Below are 12,887 nucleotides of genomic sequence, written 5' to 3' on the forward strand. Positions count from 1 at the left end.
ACGCCTGTGTCCCACTTTGGAATGTCTGGCTTCAACACCAAGCACAAGTAGCTAACTCCAAGTGGGACCCAACACTGATGCAAATAGGACAAGACATGGACAGAGCTCCTGGCTCCCAGCTTCCACCTGCCCCAATCTCAAGCATTACAGGCATTTGAGAAGTGAATCATCTGATATCAGCACTCTCGCTTAATGTTTCTCTTTCTCCCATTCCCCTCAAAATAAAATCAATAGTTTTTAAACATTCATGAAAATGTGTAGTAGAAAAATACTACATATATTTCAAAACTGTTTGCATTCAAGTAAACTTTTAAATTCCATTTTCCATGTACTTTTAGAAGTCTGCATGTGTGTAGTGTGTGACCAAGATTTGACCCTACATAATCATAGGAGTAGAGTTAGCCATTTCTGCAAGGCTACCATCTTTCTGTCTTAAATTTAAAAAGGGGAGATATCAGGGAAAGGAGATTCGTTCTGAACCAAGAACAGCCACAGGAAGCATTTGCCAAAGACAGAACCAGAACCCAGGAGAACAAACAGCAACATGTGCGGTGCCTGTTTTGAATAAATCCTTCACCCTGCTTGTGATGGAAGGAATCCCACCTTAGTGGCAGCAGCAAGATGGAGCACATGGCAGTCACACTGTGAGTGACAGATTGACAGCCACCTGGGCTACACAGGGTTGCACTCATGGGCCTCCCAGGAGCTGAAGGATCGTGCTGGCTGCCTATGCTTCACTTTCAAGAGCATGGGCCAATGTCCTGTGGCCCACTCGGACACAGTCCTGTGCAAGGGAGCAGATTCTGAGAAGAGTAGCCAGTTCAGTGTGGCGAGGTCGCCACTGAATCCCAACCCCTGCATTTCTTCCAGACCCAGCCTCCAAAGGGAAAGACTCCTGATTAACTCAGAGGAACTTGACCCCTTTCTCTTCTGAACTCCAGAACACTCACTCCTCCAATGGTGTCTTTCTTTTGTGCAGATGATAACTGCTTGTATTGCATTGCATCCCCCAGTAATGATAATGTAGCCGCTGCAGGCCAGGCTCTCTGTAGGTGGCCACTTGTCTTTGCAGGGCTCCACAGAGGAGGTGTTTTCCTCTCTTTTGCCCAGGCTTGAAGACTTGAGATAGAGGGAGGAGGCAAACCCACCTTAGAAGATGAAATTATGAGTCCAGCCCAAACTTTTCAGGCTGATACCTGCTCCTCACCCATTCAGCTGCCTCCGCACCAGGGTTGTTATTTACCTGTGACATTCAGGTAAACTTGTTCTGCAGCCTGGACAGGATGAGAGCCCACTCTGCATCTAATCACATCTGTTTCCTGCATGTGACACAGGCAGCCCATTTTTACAAGGACCAGGAATGTGTGGTTAATCCTCAACATACCAGGCCCTCTCTAGGCACATGGCCCTCAGCCCTGCTGGGGACAGAGTGCATCGTATGCGTTCAGTCTGAGCACACAGACCACGCCCAGGTCCCTCACTTTCTGTGTGTATGCACTCCCCATCCCCCATCAGAAGTCGCGTCCCCAAGGCCATGGACTTCTAAGGGATGGGAGCTGGAACTCTAGGCAAACAGCATGCCTCACTTCCGTCTTCCTGGCTGCTCTTCCTCCTGGTCCCCCTCACAGGGGAGAGCAAACTTCCTCTTCTTGTTTCATTTCCTGCTAAGCTGCACCTAATATCTCATCAACCCTCTTTCCCCAAGACACCTCAGAACTCACCTCCCATAATCCCCAGTGCTGTGGACTCTGCACCCCAAACTCTTTTTCCTGTCTCTTTCTGCCTATCCCTGCAGCCCCTGCCCTGGCCAGGCACCTGCTCTCCCATAAGAATGTTGCTCCCAAGCAGTCCTCGAGGACTCCAATGAGTCTCCTCTATCCCCTTCTGTGTGATCCTGTGAAATGTATCTTCCTGAGGCAGCAGCAAGTTAATCAACTAACCCTTCCTTTAACCTCTGTGGGTGACTTCCTGTTACCACTGGCCATGACACTCAATGTCCCTCCAGTCTGGCTCTGTCTGTGGCTCAGACTCCACTCTGACCCCTCTTTGCATCAGTAACTCCTGCACATTCCACCCTTCCGTGTTCCTTGCACATTTGCAGGATCTCACCATGCATGAGGGATGCTTGCCTGTGTCTCTCCCTTGCCCGGTTTCACACTCTCCAGCTGTTGCTCACCTCTGGAGCAGATGCTCCAAAGGGGACAGAATAGCCACTGTAGAGTAGGTGCTGATCATGGGCCAGGCACCCGACATGATTTCCCATAACCCCAGCCCCATCTCCAACCACAGCTGTCCAGAAAGGCCATCTTCGCAGCCCAGATGCTAAATCAAAGACAGCGTGGGAGGACTGTACCACCTTCCTCAAGGCTCCTGATGAGTGGCAGACACTTGGATCATACCCCATGAGCCCAGATTCCTCTTCCTGCATTGTTCCTTGAGCTGACAGCACAAGGCTTTGCACAGGCAGGCTGGGGAGAGGCCAGTGAGAGGAGGGTGTGCTTGGGGACCCTCACTCAAACAAGAAGCTGCTTGTGAGGGTCCTTTGAAGACTGCAGGATGCTGCTCAGTGAGGGAGCATTTCCAGGATCTGAGTCACAGGAGTTATCCAGTTGGGTCAGGGCCAGCTACAAACCCTGGGTCTGCTCGGACAACAAGGATCAAAGCGGGAAGGGGTGAGTGTTTGGCCTAGTGGTTAAACTGCAGCCTGAGATGCCCAGATCCTATAGCAGAGGGCCTGGACCCAAATCCTAGTTCTGATGTCCACTCCAGTTCCCCGCTAGTACAGACCCTGATGGATATGCTCTACAGCTCAACTGGTTGAGTCCCTGCCACCTGCGAGCAAGACGCGGACAGAGCGGCTTGTCCCAGTCTCAGCTCGAACAGGCTCTGGCTGCTGCAGGTTCTTGTGGAGCAAACCAGCCGACGTGAGATCTTTCTCTCTCTGTCTCTCATGTGCACATACTTTGCCTTCTCAGTAAATAAATACTGAAGAAGAAAATCAACAGCTCTGTGCACAAGGATTGATGCCACCTGTTCCACAGCATATGCAAGATGAACAGGAAGTGCATATCAATTTTCTTGAGCAAGGAAAACACTCCACACCTGTGCTGTGAACATTGGGCTAATGCACACGAAAAATGATGCCTCCTTGTGGCAGGCGGGTCCACCCAGCTCGCGGCTTCCAGGGGACTAGCTCTCTTCGCAAAGAGACTCTTCCCAGACACAAGTCCTATTGGTCAAAGAGATCATGTTCTTTGTTCAGCTGTTTTTCTGAAGGTTCTTTTTTTTTCTTTTTCATTTTTTATTATATTTTTGACAATCTTTACATAGTTAATTACGTTAAAAAGGCTCAAGGGCTATAGGAAAGTGGGTAAGACTATTATTTCCATATTGTTTCCTTCATGTATCTGAGGTTAAGGGGAATATTGAGGGAGAAACCCCACCCAGTTTCCCACCCTCCCCAGGTCCCGGATGTGGGGCATGCTCTGAGAAACTTGCTTAAGTGATTTTGATAGTTCACCAGTTATGAATTGCTGCCAATCTTGCCACTCCAGGCACGATGAGGTCATTGAAGAATCCACTGATTGACATAGTCCATCATAGAGTCTTCGTTTGCCCCGTATTTCGCTGCCAACATATAGCTGAGGTGGTTGATTGACTTGTTCTGCCTCCTGTCTTTGCTTGGTTAGGATTCTGAGTCCGGCAGTTGTGGGTTGCTCTGACTAGGCTGCAGCTCCCACTGGTTGATGTGAGGGCCGAGTATGTGCTGGGCAGAACCAGGCTGGACTGCAGCACTCGTTGGTTCCAGTGGAAGTCGGGCCTGAAAACAGAACCAACCCAGCAATTGCAACCACCAGCTGATTGGGGCAATGGACTGTGCCAGGCCCTGTGCTTGCTAGAACACACAAGAATCTGGTCTGGGAAACCTCAGATAAAGTTTCTTTGGAGATCTCCCCAATCGAACTTCTGAAGGTTCTTAAGATGCCTTATTTACATTAAAGCAAACTCGATGTTGTCAATATTTAACGTCCTCCCTTCACATACCCAGAGTGAGGAAAGTTCACTCTCACTGGCAAGCAACGAGGAGTTTTGAATTTTTTATTTTAACTTTTTATTAGTTTTTAACAGATTCAGTGCATTTTGTAGATACAATGCTAAGAACATAGAGTTCCTCTCCCTCCCACCCTTTTTCTCCTTTTCTTTTTTTTTAAGTTCTTGAGATAACATATTTTAAATCTGCACTATAACAAAAAAAAAAATCCAATACATTACCTAACAATAAGTTTAACAAGGAAAAAGCCAAAAAAAAAAAAAAAACCACTTTGGTGGGAATACAAACAACTATTAATAGTAATTGAATGGGAAAATGGCCATTTCACCCACATACAGTAAATTATAAAGTAATTACAGATAATTAAAACCATGGTAGTACAACACCCTTAACGATTGGTTTGACAAAGGCATAAAACAAAGTTTTGCAAAGCTGTATTTGCAGATACGTAACATCAGAGCTACCACTAACGACTCTCGAGGAACTGTTAGAGTTGATATTTTCAGCCAAAGGGTGCTCTTGGGCTTGGGCCCAAATGAGCAATTCGTGAAAAATGGAGACTTGCTCTGCTCAAATGTTTCCAGCCTAATGAGGAATTTTTAAAAAAATGTTTTACCAGTGTTTCCCCCATTGGGCCTTGGATTGATTAAACTCTCTTGAAAAGCTGTCATGCCTTCTGCCTGTTCTGCTAATGACTCTCATTGTGCTCAACCACGGCTTCTGCCCCAGGATCCCCCGGGACAGGTGATTCCGTGTGACTGGGTTCCCTGACTGTAAGCAGGGGCTGAGACTGGAGCAAAGGCTGAACAGCAGTTCCCAGACCCCAGTGGGAATGACATCTTAGAAAACTCACATGATTCTGCCCACATCTTTTCATTCATGTCGGGGTAACATGCAAAACCGTGACACTTTCCTACCTTTGCATCCATATGTGAACACTTGCTCGTCTGGAAAACACACAGAACCACACAACTGCTGGGTTTTTGGCATACATGTATGCCAACAAGTGGACACGAAGTCATCAAACAGCAGCAGCAGCCTCCTTGTCCCCACCTCCAGCTGCAGGCTGGGGATCACTGACAATTCAGCACCTGACTCCATCCTCTGCGTAAGCAAGTCCCCACGAAGCCATGAGTCAACACTGGGAGGCCGGCTGAACTGATCACAGACCCGCAGTCTCAGGAACAAAGGCAGGGCTGCAAAGATTCTCTATTCTACTTATCTGTTCATTTCTCCCATTCGCATGCACATGTTTAATGGAGGCAAATTGCAGACACATTTCTCTGGGGTGAGCCCCATTTCACCCCTTGCTGCAACCCCTTATTTGATCCTTTGCAGATCAAGGCTGCAAAGAGACTCATCTGGAAAAACAAACTGCAGTGGCCCCATGGAGCCCACCCCTATCTGGTCCCTAGCCCCTGGCATTCCTGGCATCCCAAGCTGTCCACAGTCTGCACACCCAGGACAACATTTCAGGACAACAGTAGATCCTAAAAAGCTCATCAAAGGACAATCACTCTAAGCATTCCCACAAGACGGGCATTGCAATACATCCACTAACACTGCAGTGACAGATGTCTCCAAATTTGGTCAACCTAGAAAGAGTGTGGTTAGAAGCTGGAACACAAGGCCAAGAGTCAGAGATGCTGATCTGTTCCGGTCTCCTGGATGACTCACGATGCATCCATCGTCTCATCATCCTGTCTGTCAGACTGCAGGAGGCCAGCAACACAGCATAAAACTCCCCATGTTATCCAACAAGCAAATTATCATGACAGGCCTCTGAGATTCAAGGAGACATGTTGGAGCCAACAGTAAGGGGATAGGAGTGGCTCAGACACAGGGGCGTTTTCCAAATATTTGGTTTATCACAGGTCTCACACCTTGGGGAGCAGCATGGAGGCTAACACTCTGCAAGCGGCACTGACATCCCATATAGGCACCTGTTGGTGACCTGGTTGCTCCACTTCCCACCAAGCCCCCTGCTTATGGGCTGGGAAAACAGCAGAAGATGGATGAAGGCCTTGGGTCCCTGCAATCACATGGGAAACCCAGAGGATGCTCTGTCTCTGGGTTTTAGACGGACTCAGCTCCAGAAGCTGCAGCCATTTGGGAAGGGAAACAGCAGACAGAAGATCTCTCTCACTTGCTCTCTCTCCCTCTCGCTCTTGCTCTCTCTCTCCTTACCTCTGTAAATCTGCCTTTCAAACAAAAATAAATAAGCAAATCTAAAATAAATCCCACATTTGTGTTTCAAGGGAGCAGACACTAAGGGGAAAGTGGCTGTGGTCATGGCACTGGCCGCCACCCACTCGATTACTAACATCAAGCCTCTTTCCAGCCCTGCCACATCCTTCACTCGGTCAGATTCCAACACGGTGTGCTCACTGGACCAGGACAATGGCATCTGCAAGCCCTCAATCATTCCTTCCACCAGGATGGCTGTCCTCTCAGGCAGCTAGAAGGAGAAGAATCCTAAGGCAGCAAGTCAGCATCACTGATCTACTTTGCTATTGTTACACTCACTTAGTGCTTACTCTGCAAAGAACCACCCTCAACCTCTAGTACATTCTCATGTTTATACTTATGTGTCATGAACTAGCCCTCGGAAAGAGATGTCATCAGCATCACAGTCACAGATGAGCAAGTGGAAGCAGAACAGGGAAGGAAGCTGCAGAGGGCCCCAGAGCCATGAACTCAAGCCAGTGGAGGCTCCAGGACCAATGTCTCCTGACGGCTGGGCTACCCAGCCTCTGGCCACTGGGCTTGCTGGGCTCTGACAGTGCCACTGCTGCCCACACATGACTCAACACTCAACTGGGGAACCTGGAGGAAACAGAAAAAAGGCCCGCAGGGGAGAAGCACTTACCAACCAAAATCCCCCTGTTAGGTGGTACAGCTAGGTCTCCAAGTTAAAATGCTAACAAAGCCAGTCCCCAACACAGGCCAGGCCTTACCTTGACCTTTTTCCCAGCAAGGTGGAAGGTCAGACCTCCAGCAGGCCAGCAATCGGAGGCACAAGTTGGCTCTCTTCCCATCACAAACTCCAATGTGCACCGAGAACCATGAGGGTTTCAGTGGGGAACTGGCATTGGCAACCCTGCTCCTGCTGCCTCCTTCATCCCTTCGGTCTTGAATGTTGATCTACACCTGGCTGAGGCAGATGAGGCAGCTGCCCCAGGCTGCAGACCCAGACAGCAAGCATAGCACACAGATGAAACTTGCTTTGGCACAGCCAGACTGAAGACCCTCCCTCCTCACCAGGGGCACAGATGAAAGGAATGTGCTCAGGATGTCTGGAGGTCAAGTGTATGCGTGACTTGGAATTTCTGGGGGAAGTATAAAACTAATTAGCCATCCTGGAAAATGTGGGAGTACCTATCACGAGGCATTCAGGATTTTCATTCATTAATTCCAGAGCCAAAATTAAAATGCAGCTACTGATGGGAGGTAAAATGACTCATTAAATAAGTAGGATTTGAGACTAACCATGGAGGGGTGGCAGATGAGAAGGGCCTCAACAGGGTGGAGAGAGTTGACTCCTCAGGCCAGCACAGGCCTTCTCCCAGTGGAGCCCACTACTTAAAATCCTGGCACGTCTCAACCATTGCTTGGTAGAGGTAATGAACTCAGGGGATTAACACAGAGCTCCTGAAACATGAGAATGGCAAAGCTTGGACAAATAGGCTTCTGCCCCACCCATCTGCCTCCGACCCCTCCACCTCAGGCTGTCTCAGTCAGAAGACTCATGGTGGGGCCTAAGAATCTGTACTGTGAAGAGCTGCCATTGCCGGCCTGGGTGCATCACTTTGACAACCACTGCTGCACAGAGCAGTAGCAGGAGATAGAGGAACAGGATGAAGATGCCCAACAGGACACCTGAGAGCAGGTACGCAGGTAATCTGGTGGGTCTTAGCTTTCATTTCTCCCCCATGCTACACCTCTGTCCTTCTCTCCAGTAGATGCCCAATGTGCAGGAGCTGTTATGCTGCTGGGGTTCAGGAGTCTTCCTGAGCCTCAGGTTCCACATCTCACATCAATGAACTAACTAACATGTGAAGTGCTGAGCCCAGAGCCTGCTCCTAATGCAACTGAGGTCCATTATTACCCTCAAAAACTACTGTTCACAAATGAGGACAAGGCACATCATCTGGGAAAGCTGTGGAGCCCTCAGGCAGTATTTTACCCCAAAGCACAGCGCACAGTCCCCTGAAGAGACCATGCCATGACCACAACAGCACATACACTCTGCTCCAGAGAACCTTGCCATTACCATGCCAGAGATAAACTAAATTCTCAATCCAGAAACCCTGAATGGGCTCCAGGGCCATGACAAGGAATCTATGTACTCTGATATCACCTGTCTTCAGGAGCAAATAGAATTTAAAACTTAGTCACCAGAGCATGCATTGGTATAGACTTATGAGATCATTGTCTCCATCTCCCCAACTCCCTGTACACAAGTCCTAAGCCCTAGAACCTCACAATGTGACTCTTATCTGGAAAGAGGCTCCCTACAAATGCAATCAATTCCAATCAGGTCATGCTGGAGCAGAAGGTGACCTGAGTTTAACCCAACTGGTGAACCAATGAGAAATGTGGTTTAGACAAAGGTAGGCATGTAAGGAGATGCCATGGAACATAAAGGTGGAGTCCAGGTGATGCTTCAACTAGTCAAGGAAGCCAAGCTGACATCACATCAGACTTGAGGAGGGAGAAAGAGCTCCTCTCCTGCCTGGATCCCCATTCAGAGACAATTCTGCTGCCACTGTGGTCTGCTGATGTCGTCTCCCCAGATCCCAAGGCTAGACCAAAGTCATTCATTTCAGCCACTGCCTCTATGGTGGTGCTCCATTGCAGGAACATAGCAGACAAGGCTCTAATGACCAATAGTGGCCCTTTTATAATCTTTGTGTATTCAGCATTGCCTGAGAGCAAAGAGGGCCAGGGAAGGAACATGGCAGTGTGGGCAATCGCCCCCAGGTCTCTGCCTGATATCTGCCAGGTGTGGCTCACAGCTTACCTGCCCATGACCTGAGACACAGCTTCCAGCCCTACACATGGAATGTGACCTCTGACATGACTAGAAGGTCAGGGGAAATAGATGTGCCTTATAGTCAATTACAGTGTCTTTGATGGGTGGGGGGGGCCTGCTGGAAGACACTCTCCTGCCCTCTCCCCTTCCTTAACCTTTAAAACTTCTAACTTGTGCCTGATAAAGTTGACATTCCTCACCAGCTTGTCTCTGGTGGTTCTTCAGCTGAAGAGCACCACCGCCTCACCCTCAGTGACCTCAGAGCCCACTGGCAAGCTTAAACCCTGGGTGGCAGCCCAAAAGTCAGAGGAGTTTATCTGGAAAAGGTGAAAGTCATGGAGGGAGCTTTGTGGAAGGGAGTTGGGTGAGGAGCAAAAGAAGAAAGGTGAGGCAGAAGAGGAGGATGCAGCGGGAAAGCCAAGACACGCCGGAAGAGGATCTCAAGGAAGGCCTCCCCAGTGCTGCGTGTGTATCCTTTTCGTCGGTTCCCGGGACAGTCAACGACACCATCAACCTTCACAGTGTTGAAAGAAGGTCGAACTGTGAAAGTGCATGTGTGTGAGAGAAGCTGAGCTGTGCACACGTGTGCTTGCATGTGAGAACCTCTGTATGAGGCCAGTTCTTGCCAAGAACATAGGCACAAAGCAGCTCCACTCTCCATCTAGGCAGCATTTTTTAGCTTCTTGCTTGGTCTTCTTTTGGTGCAAGAGTTTCAGAAATCAACACCTCTGGTTGCAACTCTGGCCAAAGGAATGGAGAAAACACTCAACAGACAAAAGGAGAGGAGCTGGTTGGTGGCTTCCATGAGAGCTAAAAGGGAGACAGTGCACTGGAGCCTCAGGGTTACTGAAAGAGTAATGTCTCCATGAGCCACAAATTGATAGAAGAGGGTGTTATCAGGTGCCTGAACATCTTTGCTTTTCTGAATATTCATTTCATTTGTTTGAAAATCAGAGTGACAGAGAAGGAGGGAGGTTCATGAGGGACAATGGGAAAAGGAGACAGAGAGGGGACAGAGTATCTTCCATCTGCTGATTCATTCCCCAGATGGCCACAACAGTTTTTAAAATCAACAGCAACATTCTATAGACTTTTTTTGAAAGTCAGAGTAACAGAAAGATACAGGGAACCAAAGGAAGAGATCTTCCAACCAAGAGTTCACTGCCCAAATGTCCACATCAGCCAGGACTGAGCCAGACCTAAGCCAGGAGCCAGGAACTCTGTCCAGGTCTCCCACGTGTGTGGCAGGTATCCAAACACTTGAGCCATCCTCTGCTGCTTTTGTAGGTACATTAAGCAGGAGCTGGATCAGAAGTGGAGCAGCCAGGACTCAGATCAGCCCTCCAGGAGGGGATCATGGCATTGCAGGCAGTAGCTTAACCCATTCACCACAGCACTGCCCCTGGGAACTTTGAGAGATCCAGATGCTTCCAGAATCAAGGGGAAGCTGTGCATCAGAGTTAAGAGATACAGAGAGACGCCTATCCTGAAGCAGAAGCCCAAGCAGCAGTCACACAAGCAGCACTTGCAGTGCTAGGCAGAAAAAAACAGAATTTTAACAGGTGACAAAGAAGAGAACAAGAGAGAGAGAGAGAGAGAGAGATGAGAATGTGGAAGGGAAAGAGCAGGGAAAAGAGAAGGATAGGGACAAGTACAAGAGACTGTGAATGAGGGATGAGGAGAGAGACTGTGAATGAGGGATGAGGAGAGAGACTGTGAATGAGGGATGAGGAGAGAGACTGTGAATGAGATGACAAACGGGAACCAGGAGGGTGAAGTGTGTCAATAGCCAAGTCAGAGTTTCCAAAGAAAGGAACTGAAAGGTAAAAACCAACTCAGAATCGGAGAGAGAGATACCCACTGGATACAGCCATGTGGGGACTCTTGGGAAAGTTGACTTTGAGTCCAATGGAGATGCAGAAGCCAGAAGGCACTGGGTTGAGATGTGAGTGATGTGTGGCTACAATATCCAAAATGGCCCAAGCTTTGTGGGAGTGTTCGTCTTCCTTGTCTTGAGCATGATTTCATGGTACAGAACAGGCAGAGCAAAGCCAACCCTGATTTGAGTTTCAAAACCTTCCCAGATGGTGTGAGGTGTTTCCCACTGTAATCATTTTGGTCTGTTTGCCAGGTAGATTGTTGGGCAGGCAGAGATAACCACACTGCAGCCTCAATCTCCTTCCCTCCACAGCCATTCTTGGGATTAAGAAGAGATTTGATGTCCCAGTGGAGGAAGAAGTCAGGAAACACAGGACACCATGGAAGGAGCTTTTGGTGAGAAGGGGAGGCCACACACTAGGTACACGGGGATGACTGTTAAGGAAAGTTTTTGTTCTAAGATGCAGAGCTTGAACATTGTCAACCAGACCATGGGGAGTCAGGAGTAGAGACAAGATTCAGGATGGGCTGGGGGCAAGGTTGACCCACACTATCCATCAAAGAGGCTGTCCCGCGTCCCTCAACACATGCTAGGGGTACCAGACTTTTGTCTGTTGGATGCTGGAGAGACCACAGTGTGGACTCTGCACCATCAGGATGAAATCCCAATATATGAATGCATGGGATACTGCAAAACAACCAAATCATCATTCAAGACACTACTGGACTGTACAGGGATGCTGGCTCAGGAGGGCCATTGTTGCCCAACACTGAGTCAGTACACAGTGAGACAGTGGGGAGGCTGTGAAGCATTCCAACTCCAGAGTCTTCCACGGGGCTGGCTGAAGCTTCTCTTCTAAGTGCATCTCAGACCTATGTCTGTTCTGTTCACATTGACACCTTTCCCTCCCCTCTAAGTGCAGTGACCAAGAACATCTACCAAGACAAGATTCCTGGACTATTGTGTCCCCCATAATTCCTGAGTTGCACCTGATTCCTAAGGTGCTGGGGCTGGAAGGTGCAGTCTTCAAGGAACCAGTGAGGTCAGGAGAATAGAATCCACATGACTGGGACTCATGTACCTGTAAATGTGATTCCTCGAAATTCACTCATGCCATCTAATAGGTGAAGGCATAGTAACATGGCTTCTGTGGATCAAGAAGAAACTCTCAAGGTAGATGTCCTATTTGTGGCTTAAACCTTTGCGGGTAGCTCTATGTTATACTGGGTAAAGCCACTGCCTATGGCACAGGCATCCTGTTTGGTGCCATTTTGAGACATGGCTGTTCTGTTTCAGATCCAGCTCCTGTACCTGCTAATATACCCTACTAATGTGCCTAGAATAACCAAGGTTCCTGGGTTCCTTCACACACATGGGAGACCTGAAGAAGCTCCTGGCTGCTGAGTTTAGATCAGCTCAGCTCTGTCATTGTGGAATTTGGGGAGTGAGCCATCCGATGTAAAACTTCTCTCACTTTCTGTGTGTGCCTCTCCCTCTAACTCATCATTTCAGATAGATAAATAGATAGATAAATAGATAAATAGATATCTTTTTTAACCTCACAACTTTGCATAGAAGGCCTGCATCCTTTATCTGAGTTCCTGTGTTCAAGTCCCATCTCCATTTCTGAGTCCAGCTTCCTGCTAAAGTGTAACCTGGGGGGCAGCAGTAATGGTTCACACACTTGAGTCTCTAAACAACCACATGGGAGAACAGGATTGAGATCCTAGGCTCCTGGATTCAGTCTGATTCAACCGAGGTCATTGCAAGCATTTAGGGAGTAACCAGTGAATGAAAGATCTCTGTTTCTTTCACATAAAATGAAAATACACTTTTAAAAATTATTTTAAGAAGATGCCCTCATCGACTCATTCAATAGCTTCATCTTAAACTTTCACCTTGCAGAACTCTGAACAATGAAT

This window comes from Ochotona princeps, chromosome 3 (assembly GCF_030435755.1).
Source record: "Ochotona princeps isolate mOchPri1 chromosome 3, mOchPri1.hap1, whole genome shotgun sequence".
Taxonomy (NCBI): Eukaryota; Metazoa; Chordata; class Mammalia; order Lagomorpha; family Ochotonidae; genus Ochotona; species Ochotona princeps.